The sequence below is a fragment of the Erinaceus europaeus genome, chromosome X (assembly GCF_950295315.1).
Source record: "Erinaceus europaeus chromosome X, mEriEur2.1, whole genome shotgun sequence".
Taxonomy (NCBI): Eukaryota; Metazoa; Chordata; class Mammalia; order Eulipotyphla; family Erinaceidae; genus Erinaceus; species Erinaceus europaeus.
The window spans coordinates 97,889,885-97,905,431 of record NC_080185.1 but is presented as its reverse complement, the minus strand read 5'-3'; the positions used below and the strand labels follow the sequence as shown (position 1 = coordinate 97,905,431).

At 46.8% G+C, this 15,547-nt stretch overlaps 1 long non-coding RNA gene across 1 annotated transcript in view; it reads left to right on the top strand.

The window, feature by feature from the left end:
- The first annotated feature begins 2,321 nt into the window (after positions 1 to 2,321).
- The window catches only part of LOC132535868 (uncharacterized), a 29,681-nt gene continuing 16,455 nt past the window's right edge, over positions 2,322 to 15,547 (top strand). Inside the window, exons 1-2 of the long non-coding RNA XR_009547616.1 lie at positions 2,322 to 2,422; positions 5,652 to 5,705. This is a non-coding gene — a long non-coding RNA (uncharacterized LOC132535868). The remainder of the gene's footprint in view (positions 2,423 to 5,651; positions 5,706 to 15,547) is intronic.

The following is a 15,547-nucleotide window of genomic DNA, read 5'->3' as shown; positions in this document are numbered from 1 at the left end:
GCTCAGAGTGTGTGCGTGCACGTGCGTGTGCGTGTGCGTGTGCGTGTGTATGTGTCTGGTGGTGGCACTTTCTTGTCAGCACAGATGCCAAAGTCAGGGCCCAGTGACCTGTGAAACTGGGTGTTACCTCCCTCCCCCAACCCTCTCCTGAAAAGCTGTCTCCTGGTGGGACTGTGGCCAAGCTGCCCTGGACACTTAGCTGATGGATGAACAAGGTAGAAATTCAACTTGGCATTTGTCTCTCCTGGCTTGAATAGTGTCCCCCACCCTAGCCCTTCAGATAATGCAAATCCACCCAGAACCTCCTAATGTGACCTTGTTAGGAAGTTGGGGCTTTGCTGGTGTCATGGAGTTAGGGTGCAGTCATGCTAGATCGGGGCGGCCCTGAGTCCAGTGGCTGTTTCTTTGGAAGGAGAAAGAGAGAGAGATCTGGAGCCTCACACGGGGTAGGAGGTGACCATGGTGGCAGAGACTGGAGAGACGTGCCCACAAGCCAAGGAGCACCAAGGGCTGCCAGATGCCCCAGAAGTGGGGAGAGACAAGGAAGGGATCCCCCCAGACCTTTCAGAGGGAGGCAGCCTGCCAGCACCTTGCCTTTGAATGTCTGGCTTCTGAAATGGTGAGAAAAATCATTCTCTGCTATTTAAAGCCCCTCCCCCACCCCCAGCTAGGGGGACCTCGTTACAACACCCTGAGGACCCCCACACAGCCAGTCTGGCACCCCCACTCCCCTGGGTTCTGGGGAGCAGGCAACAGATCTCACAGGAGCCATTCCAAGGAGAGGGAATGACCCAAAGCAGAAGCAGACGGTGCCCCCCCTTCCAGTTCTCAGAGGGCCACCATCTGGACCCCCCATGCCCACCCCAATCCTCCTACCATCTGGCCTATGCCTGTCTGTCTCAGGATTCCACACTCTCTGGGCAAGCCTGCATCCCCACCTCGAAGGGCACTATCTGGAGATCTAGAGGCACAAGTGCAAATCAGGTGTCCACCCTGGACATCTGGCCTCCACAACCTGGCCTGGAGAGAAAGACACTGGCATTTCAGAATGGAAAGATGCGATATTAAAATTGTGTTTCATTCCCCCTGCTCCCATTTTTGGGGCAAAATTACAAGATCTGGTCTCAGCAGCTGAAAACATAGAAGCTGCTGGCCCCTTTTTCGAGCTGGACATGTCTAGCCAGCTTCCACTATCCCCAGCACCCCCATCTCTCTCTGACATGGAGGCCAGGTATCAGCTGCTGCAAATCATCTCTTTTCATTTTGTGGGTCTGGGATGGTGTTATTAAGAGGCGAGTGAAATATCTCTTGCCACCATGTCTCTCATCAAAAGTACAGAAAAGAAAAGAGCTGCGTCTTTAAGGGAAAATGGGGGTGAACATTTATCTTGATGGAAGTGGAGAGTCTTCTTATGTGATTGCTATGCAAAGTGTTTCTGTGCCTAACACACAAAGCCCAAGATGCCACAATGGGAAAAGAAAAAAGGAGGAAAGCCCAGCCTGCTTGTTCTCTCATAACACCTGCTCTTTCCCTGTAGTCGATTGACTTCAGAATGCCTGCCAGAAAAATTAAAAGGTTGGTCGGGTTAAAGGTTGCCTGAGCTTCTTTCCCCATTTCTGACGACAGGGCCTTAAGCAAGCATCCTTCTCATCTTTCTCCCATCTGCGCCATCTTGTTCCATATTTCACGAGACTTTTGGCAGAGACCTGACGGTGTTGGGAAGAGGCCACCTTCTCTTTTAAACGGCTTTTATAGTTGCCACTGCCTGCAAGACAAAGCCAATCCTCTGAATTGCCTCCCCCACTCCCCCTCCGGGCAATCTCATACCCAGCTATTCCCGCTTCTGCCCACCTCCAGGAATGCCATCTTGTCCCAACACCAAGGCTAGACTCACTCCTTCCTGCCTTTGAGTGGGGCCTGCTTCCATTTCCAGTGCCTTTCTTCATGAGCCTGGGATCTTGCTGGCCTTATCAGTGCATCTAACTCAGAAGTTTAGACAATGTCACAGAAGATGCACAGGAATCAATTATATTCATTTATTTATTTATTGGATTTGTTTATTTATTTTATGAGAGAGGGAGAGAGAGAAACAGAGAGCAGAACACTTCCAGCCTGTGAACCTAGATTCCAACATAGGCAAGTTCTGGGCTCTACTCACTGAGCCACTTCCTTAACTACTAGAAGTCTAGTTGCATATGGGCCTCTAGATTCCTTACAAGATGACTTCAAGGCCTTGGAATGTTTGTTTGCTTGTTTGACTGTTTGATTTTGTATTTCTGCTGTTCATCACCAGAGCTTTACCACTTTGGGCTGACTTTTTCAGATTGAAAGAGACAGAGGGAAAGATACCACCACACTGAAGTTTCTTCTGGTGTGAGTAGGGCCTGTGTTATCTGCATAACAAAACAGGTACACTATCCAGGTGAGCCATTTTGTCTGCCCGACCTTGGGACGCTTAATCGTGCCCTCTTGGGCGAATTTCCTGATCTTAAAAAAAAAAGAAAAAAATAGAGGTGCTGGGCAGAGGATATCATATAGTGGTTCTGCCTGAGGCTCTGAGGTCCCAGATTCAGTTCCCAGAACCACTGGATTGAAGAAATAGATCAACTGACAGAGCATAAGACTTGCACGCTTAGGATTGCCAGTTCGACCCCTGGCACTGCATGTGCTTTAGTGATGCTCCGGCTTCTCATTATCTTCCTTACCCTAGTAAAACTCTGTTTCATGTGAGATAAATAAAAAAAAAAAAAAGAAAGAAATCTTTAAAAAAAAAAAAAAAAGGAGGCCCATTCAAACTTACCCAACCTCCGGAAGCAGAGTCAGAACACCCAGGAGGCAGAGCTGCCCTCCTCAGCCCTATACCCTGCCCACACACACACACACACACACACACACACACACACACACACACACAATGTGGGCAGTTGGAAAGCAAGGTTGTGAGGCCAGTACTAGAGATGCTGGTTCTGGGCCCCCGTCCCTGGAAAACTGTCTGGAGTGAGACTGTTCGGGAGACTCTGTGCTTTATAATCACTCCGAGATCAAACCACATAATTTCAGTGGTAATTACTTGAGGAGGAAAAATCCCTAAACCTCAGAGGCAATAAAACCTCAATGACCTGTGAAATAGAGAGACAGCTGTGGGTAGCAGGGCAGCCTGGAGCACCAAGTTCCAGTGGGGAGGAGTGGACTGGGTCAAAGATAACAACAATTACAGGGACTTTATGGAAAAAGGAGGGGTCAGTGCGCTCCTGGAATTATTACCCAAGCCCCTGCCTGACACTCTCTTTTCACCATTTACCCTCCATCCATTAACAAACTCCTACTCACCAGCTATACCCTAGTTGGAATGCCCTCTCCTCTGGGAAAGTTGAATAGACTCACTTCTCTCTTCCTGTCTTCTCTTTCAATGGCTTGCAGAGTACCTTCCCTGTCCCACCCCCACCCCAACTCAGGGCACCAGAGATGCCAGAGAACAGGCCTCATCCTGCAATCTTTCACTTTCACACACCACCACAGTTTCTCCACTGGCTCAGTCATGCTTCTCATTTTCTGTGCTACAAAATAAGACGGCGCTGCTCTGTGACGCTCTGCTTTGCACTGGACACCTTGAACTTTCTGGAACAAACTTGCTGCTACCTAGGTGCAGACTCCAGTCCTGTTGCCCTATGTCCTGCAACTGCTCCCACACAGCCTTGGCTCCCAGAGGCACAGCCTGGGCACACTGCCAAGGACCTTGGTTGCACAGCATGGGAGGGCACACATCTCAGCTGCCAGTCACTGCCACCTCCACACTGGCATGTGTGTACGGCTCACCCTGTGCCCTACACCACTTACACTTTCAGCTCTCTCTCTCTCTTGCCAACCTGCACTTCTCAGAGACACTGTTTTGCTTTGCTGGGTCTCTCTAGAATGTCAGGTGGAGCCTGCCACTGTCAGGTTCTGAGTGAGAGGCAAGACTGCCTGTCCACCACTCCTTCTCTCTCACCCTATTTATTGTCAGCCTGCCATCTGACTTTGAACTCAACTGTGTGAATTGCTTTGGCCAATAGGATATGGGTGAAAAGTAGAAGCGTCAGTAACAAGCTAAAGTTCTAAGCTTCCAAGAGACTCCTGGAAATTTCTGCCCTTCATTTTGAATAGAGCGTATCCCAGGTAGCCAGCCTTTCAGCCTGGATCTCTGAATGAATCCATGGGGGCAGGGTAGGGGTGGGGACGGGGGAAGGGGCAGCAACGGGGCAAACACTAACCCAGACTAAAGGCTGGGCTCAGTCCTAGTCCTGACTAGACTGTAGTCAACCTCCAGACTGATATCAGTACAAAATAATTGTTCATAGTTGGACGTTGTAAGATATGGGGTGGTGGGGCCAGGTGGTGGTACACCTGGTTAAGCGCTAACATTACAGTGTGCAAAGATCCAGGTTCAAGTCCCTGGTCCCCGCCTGCAGGGGGAAAACTTCAAGAGTGGTGGAGCTGGGCTGCAGGTGTCTCTCTGACTCTCTATCTCCCCCTCCCTTCTCAATTCATCTCTGTCTCTATCCAATAATAAATAAAAATTAAAAATATATGGGGTGGTGGCTGTTTGTTACACAACATGACTGTACACACACACATACACACACACACACACACACACACACACACACACCAACTAACACAGTCCCTGTGGACACTTCTGAGGGACACACCAATGGGGAGTGAGTAAATGCGAACAAAACTCACTTGCCAGAGAATCAGTCCACTCTGCACAGTGTTCTCAGGATACTTCTCAGAAGACAGCATCAGCATCACAGGGGAACTTTCTAGAAATGCCCTTCTTTGAGGCCCCCCCACACACACACAACAGTCTGGGTTGAGGCCTAACAACCTGTGTTTTCACAAACTCCTACAGGTGATTCCAATACACCCTGAAGCCTGAGGACCACTTCAGCAACTGCTGAAGAAGTAGGGCTTCCTTCAGCTCAGAGATCATTTCTTCCCTTAAGTACAGATGCCCCAGACTTTTAAATGGTGGAGTCTTATTAATGCAATGTCTTGACTATCTCCAACAGCATCATGCTGTTCTGTTTTAGGTGCCCTGAGGCCTTTGATTCTGGCATAGAACTTTGTAATCCGGTGACTCAGACCCTGAATAAAGAATCTCTTGGAAGCTTATGAAAAAAGAAAGATAGAAAGAAAGAAAGAAAGAAAGAAAGAAAGAAAGAAAGAAAGAAAGAAAAGGAATCCCAGGTCACACCCAGGCCAATTAAAACAGAGTACTAAGGATGAGAGCCAAAGCCTGGGGCTTGTTTCAGATTGTCCTGGGTTATTTCAATGGGCAGGCCAGGCTAAGAATGGTCTTTGCATTTCTGAAGGCGCCCAGGCTGGCCCAACCTTTCCACTTGCTGCCTGCTCTCACTCTACAGCATGTGGTGTGTCATGTAAATGTATTCTATCTTGGCACACCTGAGGCAGATATTCAGAATTGTATCTAAATGAGGTCAGAAGGTGAGAGAGTCTACAACTGCTTGGGACAGTAAACTACAATTCCCAATATGCTTTGCAGCTCCCAGTATTCTCCAGAGGTTCCGGGGATGGGGGGAGGGGGCTGTCAGACTTGGGCTGGGGAAGTGCGGAGTCCAACATGTGCCCTCCTTTCTGTTTCTGAATAGGTTTCCTTTACTGTTGAAATAACTGGTGACAGGAACAAAGAGACACTTCCCTAGGTAAGTGTACAAAGCCCAGGTCTGAGCCCCAGCACCATGTGAGACTACTATGGCACCTGGGGAATCTCTGGTGCTCCTCCCTCTAGCCTCAGTCTGAATGAGAAAGTCAACTCAGGAGCACTCAGGAGCGGTGGAATTGTGTGAGGTCCAGACTCTTCCAAAAGGAAAAGAAAAGAAAATGTTTTCCTTGGGGTAAGCAGGTGTATCTGAGCTGAAAGTCCCTGGCCAGCCTCGAGCTCATGGGAATCTGTAGTTCATCAGCAGGTGACAGTGTAACCCTTTGCTTTGCTTCCTGTGTGTTGGCTCCAGACAAACTTCTAGACTGGGAAGGCAGGGAGGTAATGGGTCTGAAATGCCTCGTCGACCTTTTGGGCAGCTTGCCCACATCAGGCTAGAGTTGTGAAGCTGATCCAGAATCACCCTACCCCAAAGCCAGGGGGAAAGCCAAGGCCAGCTTCCTGGTCTACCTCAGAAATCAAAGTGCCAATGTTCTTCTCACAGCCTGTGCTATGAAGAATCTTGAACCCGCCTGGTGGTCACTTGGTCAACACGACCCTTTCATTAAGTAATCTTGCATCCTTTCACCAGTCTTTAAATAATGAAACGAGGGCTCTGATACTTCTGGAAGTTGTCCCAATGGCTGGCAGGTTCTGAAAATAGGTTGGGATTGATTGATTGTGGTTATAACCAGCAAGCCCCACCATGGGCACCCTTGCCCCATGCATAATATAAAATATACAAACAGCAGACGGGGAACAAAGCCAACACTGTAGCTCTTTACTTTGATTTGCGATCAGCATCTTGGAAGTCCCTTGTACTTAGAAGACTCTGAGAAAGAGTCTGACCCCACTTCCTAGCCTGTTCTCTCCCGGGGCCCAGAGGCCTCTGGGGCAGGGTGACGCCATAGTAGATCCTCTTGTGGTAGCAAAGCAGATACAGGTTTCACAAGGGAGTCAGAGAGCTGGCTGCACCTACAAAACCAACACTCACATCTCATCCAATCAGTATGGGTGATCATATTCCAGGAAGCCTCCCTCTTAGTCACATTTTCAAAAATGAATTAAGATGCAGGAGGGAGGGAGAGAAAATGCCTCTTGATGGAAAAGCAGGGTCCCTGATGGCACTGCCGAATGGCGGAATTACCCAGTCTTGAGCACAGAGTGGGCTCCTCAAAATGGAAGGGAAGATGCTTTTCTCACTTGAAGGAGAGAGAGAGAGAGAGAGAGAGAGAGAGAGAGAGAGAGAGAAATGTGAAGAAGGAAAAGAAAATAGCCTCTCAAACGACTCTAAATGCTCTTAACATCTGGAGATGTGTTTAAAAGGTATTTCCATGTAGATACTTTAGGCTTGCCGTTTCCAAAGTACAAACACTTGAAAATCACTGGGCTGCCACCAGGTTCTGGAATGAATTGGAGAGAAAGCCATTATCTTAAGCAGGACTCCTACCCCCTCCACCCCCCCCCCAGATCTTGAGGCCTGTAGTTTATTTGGGGGGCTGTCTCCAGGAGCATCATGGGGTGGTGGGGAGAGAGGAGAGTAGAAAGTACTGGAGCAGGTGTTCTGGGGAGCACTGGGCAGCCCTGTTACTCAAACTAGTGAAGGCTTAGGGTTATTTTTCCTTTTTTTTTTTTTTTTTTTTAATTTTCAAGTCATTGCAAATTGATTCCCATGCCCTCCAAGGAAACATGGAAAGTCAACAGCTAGACATCTTTTAAGAATACATACGGCTGAGAGAGAAGTAGAGCATCACTTTAGCACACTCAAGGCCCACGACTGAACTCATGACGTCATGTGCGTAAGTCTAGTCATTGCTCCACCTCAGAGCACGCAGCTGGGGAAGTTGCTGAACAGGTTTAGGACTGGAGAGCCTGAGGTCCTAGGTTCGGTTCCCAGCACTGTGTGTGATGGAGCATTTCTCTCTCTCTCTCTCTCTCTCTGTATGTCTCACTCATACAATAAGTAAGCCTTTAAAGGAAAGGCAGTAAAAATACATCCCCCCCACTATTTTTATTATTGCAAGAGATATATCATTCCTCCATGAACTGATGACAAAGGCTTCTAACTGTCTGCTTTGGCTTTCTGTACTGGTCACAAAGCAGTAAGAAACAATTCCCAGACTGGCGCCAGTGGGAGGATCCCTCTGTGCCCCAGGAAGAGCCCAGAGTTTGCACATCTGAGGAGTGGAACAGCCTGGGTATTGATCAACACATGGTTCCAGGTACTGAAGGCCACAGGGCAATGGTAGGGGTGGCCAGTGCATTCTGGAGCATTCTGGAGTCATGTGGCAGAAGAGGGACATGAAGGCGAAGGTGGGACTGTCCCCTGAGCCTGTCCTGGCTCCACTGTAATACCCCTGATGTTAGTGAGCACCCACCTGAAAAAGACTGGGGCTGGGGGCAAGGGTTGCAGGGCTCATTCTGAGTTGCCTTTTTGCACCTACTTCTGTGTGCCTGGTCTCAGGCCCCAGAGAGGCAGCTGTCAATTGGGAGGCAGGTGGCAGCCTGGCAGTGGGCCATGCCCGCAGGGGCAAGGTCTGGCTGAGTTCTCCTCTGTCCACTAATCTGCTAGGGTTGGAGAAGGTGGGGGCAGGCTGGGACTCAGCTCCCAGCCCAGACTTAAGCACAGGCCCTGTTCCCTCAGCTGTGAAATGGAAGTGCTGACCTGCACCCAATTGTCACTAGCTCAGGGCTATGGGGAGGATCAAGGGAGATTGGGAAGTGTGGGCAGTAGGGGGTGGGGGGAGTTTAAAGTCCTCCAGGGCTGTCCTATCCCACCAATGAGTCTCCCAGCACTATGGGCTCTCAGAACACGGAGCCCAGCTCGGTAGTGAGATCCCCGAGGGTTCTGATGACATCTCATGTGGGGGCTGGTAAACTCCCTCTCTTGGATAAGTGTGCTGCTCTGCCATGTCTGTGACCCAGAAAGCTTCAATGCTGCAGTCTCTGCCACTATATCTAAAGGATAATAATAATTAATAGAAATAGTAATAATCAATCTTGGTTGGAATTCCAGACCCGACCCAGAAACTAATGCTACAAAGCACATTACTGTGGCAACTGATAATATTCAAATATACCCTGCACAGTAGGTGAGAATTGTATCAGTGTGGCGTTTCTGAATCTCTGGTGTATGGATGTCAGATTTCCTGACTTTGATTATTGTCCTGCAGTCACATGGGAGAACGAACGTTCATGCCCATAAGAGATTCAACAGAAGTACTGGGCACTGAAACATCCTGCTGTCTGCAGCATTCTCGCACACATTTCACCTGTAACACTGATAACAGCAGTAATAGAAATAGTGAGAGAGTCACAGGCATTTGTGCAGGAACAGGGCAAGTGAGAGCTAAGCACACCCAGTAGCATGTTAATAATTGTTAAAGTGGGGCCAGGTGGTGGAATGCCTACAAAGACGTAGGTTCAAGCCCCCAAGTCTCCATCTGCAAGGTGTGGGGGATGGAACAGGTTTGCAAGCATCTCTCTCTCCTTCTCTCCTCTCTCAATTTCTCTCTGTCCTATCAAATAAAAGAAGGGGAAAAGGATAAGATGACCACCGGGAATGGTGAATTAAAAAAAAAGAGTTGTTGAAGCTTAGTGGTTTGCTAAGAATTCACAAGACTGACTTTGTGACTGTGTGATATATTTGAATGTTTCTAAAGAACAAAAGAAACAGTTATTTCCTTTCTCAAAAGTGTATCTGAACCTCAGAGCCAGTTAATACTGTATTAACTCTGGAAACTTCCTGCCCCTCTTCTTCTAATTTGCTATTTACTTATTAATGAGTGCGTGAGTCGGGGCAGGGGGGAGCACAGAGCATCATTCTGGCATAGGTGACACCTGGGATTGGACTTGGGATCTCCAGATGGCGTACCACCTCCTGGACAAAAATAACTCTCTCTCTCTCTCTCTCTCTCTCTCTCTCTCCCTTTTCCCCCAACCAGAGAGCACTGCTCAGCTCTGGCTTATAGAGGTCCTGGAAACATGGAAACAGAGGCCTTCCTGCCCACCTTTTTCACTGCTTACAGACTTAAGAGTCAACACAAATCTAGTTTTCTAAGTTCTCAGCCCCCAATAGAGTTAGAAATAAAAAGATAAGAAGAAATGACAGCCATGGTAACAACAGAGAAGTAATTGGTGACATTAGGACTGTTCTTTGTTTTATTTATTTATTTAACTCGTTATCAACTTGTTTTTCTTGAAACAAAACTCGTAGGATTTGTATAAAGTATTCAGTGCATCTAAAGGTATAATAATGATTTTGTTTTCGAGTGATTCACTCTTGACAGGGGCATGAATACACTGACGTTGACATCAGCTACAAACCAGACTGATAAATGCTGATCCCATGGGGATATATAAACCATTTCCATGATTGAATTTGTGCTTCTTTTGAGTTAAGAGCAGCATAATAAAGTAGGTTATCATAGTTCAGATTTGGTAATAGATACCAGGAGTGCCAGATTTGTTCAATGATTCTGGTGACTTGAGATTAGGTGCCTGTTATTGAGCAAATTTTATGAGAAAACTAAATAAGATAGCTAAAATCCTTTTTTTAAAAAATAGCCTTTGCTTATTTATTGGATAGAGACAGCCAGAATTCAAGAGGAAGGAGGATATAGAGAGGGAAAGAGACAGAGAGACACTTGTAGCACGGCTTCACCACTCTCTAAGCTTTCCTCTTACAGATAGGGACCAGGGGCTTGAACCCAGGTCCTTGTGCATTGTAATATGTACATTCAACCATGTGCATCATTGCCCAGCCACCACAATAAGTGACATTTGAACATTACAAAAGGGGAACACACACACACACACACACACACACCAGGTACAGAGCTACAAAACCTCCATGTTGTCATAGAAGCCATGATGGCAATGCCTAGAGCTGGAAAGCTCTTCATTTTCTGGAGAAAGAGAGTTGGGAGTTTGACTTGTCTAGAAACTCAGCCAGGTAGCAGCAGAGCACAGACCCACTAGCATTCAGTGTCCACTACGCCTGCATGAAAAGGCTGTGGTTCCAACTCTTGGCTCATGAAGACAGCCATCAAAAACTGTTGACAACTTCTCATGGCTGCTCAAAAATGTAGCTCTGGCAGATGCTATTATTGTCTCTCCAACTGCCCTTTCTCTCCCACTTCTTTCTTCCTGTCACAGCATGCCTATTTGAAAACACTGAAATTGTCAGATAGTCACTTATCCAGGCTGCCTTGTGGTTAGATCATGGCCGTATGTGGCACCTGGGGAGGTTGGTTTCCGCCCAGTTTCTAGGAAAGATGTCCCATCCTAAATGAATCCGGGTGTATGATATGGACTCTTCTTTATGCCAAGCCTGGGCATGAGTAAGGATATGATGCTTAGAGTTGTGGCACCCATTTTGTGGTCATGAGGGCACATGATGAAGAATTAATGGCAATGGTCTATGGGTGGTGTATAAGAATTGGAAGATCTTCATTTTTTTAAATATTTATTTATTTTCCCTTTTGTTGCCCTTTTATTTTTTTATTGTAGTTATTATGTTGTTGTTATTGATGTCATCGTTGTTGGATAGGACAGAGAGAAATGGAGAGAGGAGGAGAAGACAGAGAAGGGGAGAGAAAGATAGACACCTGCAGACCTGCTTCACCACCTGTGAAGCGGCTCCCCTGCAGGTGGGGAGCCGAGGGCTTGAACCGGGATCCTTACGCCAGTCCTTGCGCTTTGCGCCATGTGTACTTAACCTGTTGTGCTACCACCCGACTCCCAGATCTTCGGTTTTTCATGACCTCTCTAAAGACTGAATTAACCAATTCTGCCATCAGACTTCTTGTCGGTGCTTCCTGTACTTATTATTTCATCCAAATTTAGCTTAATCATTGAACCTTACTTGAAGCCCATCCTGGGAAAACATGTTTTTAGGAAAACTCTGTTCTTTCAGCAATACTTCAGTATATGGGAGGTTAGGAAGGCCTGAACAAAATGTGGGAGGCAAGTGCCTCCTGCAAACCAGTCTTCAGAGGAAGTGAAGAACTCTTGGAATGACCCCAAAGCAGGTCAGCCTAACCGGAGTTTATTGAAGCTGATCATCATCATCATCTCCTCCTCCTCCTTCTCCTTCTCCTCCTCCTCCTCCTCCTTCTTTTAACAAGACCTCCACACCACTAGTCTCCCAAAGCCAGTATATCCTCACAACCTTGGAGACTGTTAATAACACAGCTGCTGAAGTGCTGTCCTAACTTTAAGGTCAGAACTCTGTAGCCCAGAAGTCACTCATTCTCCCCAAAGTCTTCCCAAGCACAGGAAGTTCCCCATGATTTTGCGTGAAGCAGCCTTAGGACTGTGCCATCTGGCGGGATCTCACCACACTTTAACCAGCTTCTGCTCTTTAACCAGCTTCTGCTCCACGGAGCAGGCAGACTCCCCTTCTCATCTCTAGGAGAGCAGTCTTCCTCCCTGACTCAGCTTCTACCCCCAAAGGGCTTCTGGACATGTGTGTAAACATGTCCCTCTTCTTTCGCAGACAAAAATGAATCAGGCATGTTAAATATGGCTGCTAAATCAAAATTAGGCCCTGAATTTTTGTTGTTATTGTTTGTTTAGAAAATAAGAGAAGAATATTGTCAGAGGCATCCTGCATATTCTCTCTCTCTCTCTCTCTCTCTCTCCCTCCCTCTCTCTCTCTCTTTTTCTCCTGGGTGAAATTTGGCCTGTGGTTCAACTGTGTTTTGTACACCAGTGACTTTTGGTCTTTTGGTAAAGGAATTCACCTGAGACCAGCTTGGGGGCATAGGAGAGATGCCTTGCAGGGCTAACTGTGGACAAGGCCCATGGAAAACGGGCATCTAGGCTGCCTAGTACTATCCACCTTGGTTCCCATGAACAAAACAGGATGAAAAAGAAGTCTGGGGAGTTGGGCAGTAGTGCAGCGGGTTAAGCACATGTGGCTTGAAGCACAAGGACCAGCATAAGGATCCCTGTTCGAACCCAGGCTCCCCACCTGTAGGGGAGTTATTTCACAGGTGGTGAAGCAGGTCTGCAGGTGTGTATCTTTCCCCTTATCTTCCCCTCCTCTCTCCATTTCTCTCCATCCTATCCAACAACAACAACATCAATAATAACTACAACAATAAAACAACAAGGGTAACAAAAGAGAATAAATAAATATTAAAAAAGAAAGAAAAAGAAGTCTGGCATTTCAAGACTTTTAGCTTGCCTTTCTCTCTGGTAGAGTCAGAAGCTAAGAACTACCATTCCCAGAATCCTCTGGGCTCAGGTGCATGAGTAGAGTTTCCACTATTTAGTCACACTCAGTAAGAAAATTTGGATGAGAGTATAAACACTATGAGCCATCGGGCATCAGGCATTAGATTTGCTGGCAATTACTGGGCCAGAGGCTGTGCTCTAGGGCAGCTGAGACAACTTCAGACACCCCATGCAGAGGGATCAGGGACCTTTTAGCAAGAAGAATTACTGGGTGTGGATAGGTGCTTCTTGCTAAGTGGTCTGGACTGTGTTGCTCTGGCTTGGAGTCAAAGTCTACTGTGCCTGAGGATGCATTAGCCACGTCATAGCTCTGATTTGTTTATAAAAAAAGAAAGAAAGAAAGAAAGAAAGAAAGAAAGAAAGAAAGAAAGAAAGAAAGAAAGAAAGAAAGAAAAAGAAATGTTTGGGGAGCCGGGTGGTGTACAGCACAAGGACCAGCGGAAGGATCCCAGTTTGAGCCCCCCAGATCCCCACCTGCAGGGGAGTCACTTCACAAGCGGTGAAGCAGGTCTGCAGGTGTCTCTTTTTCTCTCCCTCTCTCTGTCTTCCCCTCCTCTCTCCATTTCTCTCTGTCCTACCCAACAACAATGACAGCAATAACAATAATAACAATGATGATAAACAACAAGGGCAACAAAAGGGAAAAACATTAAAAAATAAAAAATTGTTTTTCTAAAGGTTAATGTATCTATGTTCATGAGGAGAGCAGAGCACAACTGAGCTCTGACATATGGTGATACCAGGGATTGAACCAGGGGCTCCTGGCATGCTTCCTGGGGTCTCGGTGCACAGCTTCCTGGCCCAATAGCTTTGAATCAGCTGTTTTCTGCTCAGGCAGCTTAGAATGGATGCTTGTGTTTGCAAGTGGGAATCTTGGGCTACTAGAGAGACATTCAACTCCTCCTGTAGACGAGAAAGAAAAAAAAAGAAGGAAAGAAATAGAAAGGAAAATAATCAATTCCTGTTTTATTATCTTTTTTATTTAATTATTTTATTTACTATTTATTTATTTTCACCAGAGCACTGCTTAGCTCCGGCAGATGGTAGTGCCAGGGACTGAACCTGAAACATCAGAGCCTCAGGCACAAAGGCCTCTGCATGACCACTATGCTAACTTCCATTCCTCAAGCCAATGTCTTTTTCAATGTAAGAATTAAGGACCAGAGAAAGGACTCAGCAGGAGAGCTCATATAAGTGTGAGACCCTGGGCTTGATGCCCAGAACTTCATGTGATAGACCAGTGTTCAGGTCTCTCTCATAAAAAAAATTAAAATTAAAAAGATAAATCTAAGAATTTCTAGGAGTCCAGAAAGACCCTTGTACCCCTTCCCAGTCAACAGCCCTTCAAAGGTCACCACTGGTATGAATCTTATCACTACAGATTATTTTGCACTGTCTTTGAATTTCATATAAGCAGAGTAAATCATATGCTATATGTATTCTCCTGAGTCTGGTTTTTTGCTCAGTTTTCTTTTTCTCCCCATGGCCCTTCTATTTTCATTGCTGTATGGTATTCCACCCCCCCAACTCATAACTCTACTGTCATACTGTGGGATGGTGGGGTTGTTTCCTGTTTGGAACCATCATGAATAAAGCTGCTGCTACTGCTATGAACATTCTGTGGCTCACACCTGCAGGAAGAATCACTGGGTGGAGGGGAAGCACTGTTTGAATGCCAACATTACCCTGCATAAGGATCCAGGTTTGAGCCTCAGCTCCCCACCTGCAGGAGGGACACTTCTGGAGCATTGAAGCAGGTCTGCAGTTGTCTGTATTTCTCTCTCCCTCTCTATCTCTCCTTCCCCTCTCAATTTCTCTTTGTCCTATCCAATAAAAATAGAAAGAGAGACAAAAAAAATAATAATCATCACCAGGCCACAAGCAATGACAGAGATCACTAAACAGCCTTCCAAACTTGTTGACCAGGAATGTCTAAGACAACAGACCTTGACAGAAGTCTTTTTTGGATGGCTCAGATATTGCCACGAGGAGTGGGAGGTCCCCAGTGACTCACGTGTGGCTTAATGCTGGGGATACATTCTGAGAAATGGGTCTCTAGATGATTTTGTTGTTGTACCAAATGCCAGAGAAGACTCAGGACCCAAACCAAGTGTGCTCATCTAAGCCATTCGCTGTGAGCTGTTGAGGTTGCCTGTGGTTGTGTGAGTGATATCAAAGGCTGGAAATCTGAGGCCTCAGAAAAGCCCCTTCCTAATGCTCTATGCCAAAGTTCCCAGGAGAACTCAGACATCCGGTTTCCAGTCTCAGGCTACATACAAGGCACAGCTGCACAGAGAGAACAGAGCCCAATGATAGCAGCTATATCCTTTTTTCTCTTTTTTAAAATATTTATTTATTTTCCCTTTTGTTGCCCTTGTTGTTTAATATTCTTGTGGTTATTATTGTTGTTGTTGTTGATGTTGCTGTTGTTGGACAGGACAGAGAGAAATGGAGAGAGGAGGGGAAGACAGAGAGGGGGAGAGAAAGATAGACACCTGCAGACCTGCTTTACCACCTGTGAAGTGACTCCCCTGCAGGTGTGGAGCTGGGGGCTCAAACCGGGATCCTTATGCCGGTCCTTGCGCTTTGTGCCACATGCGCTTA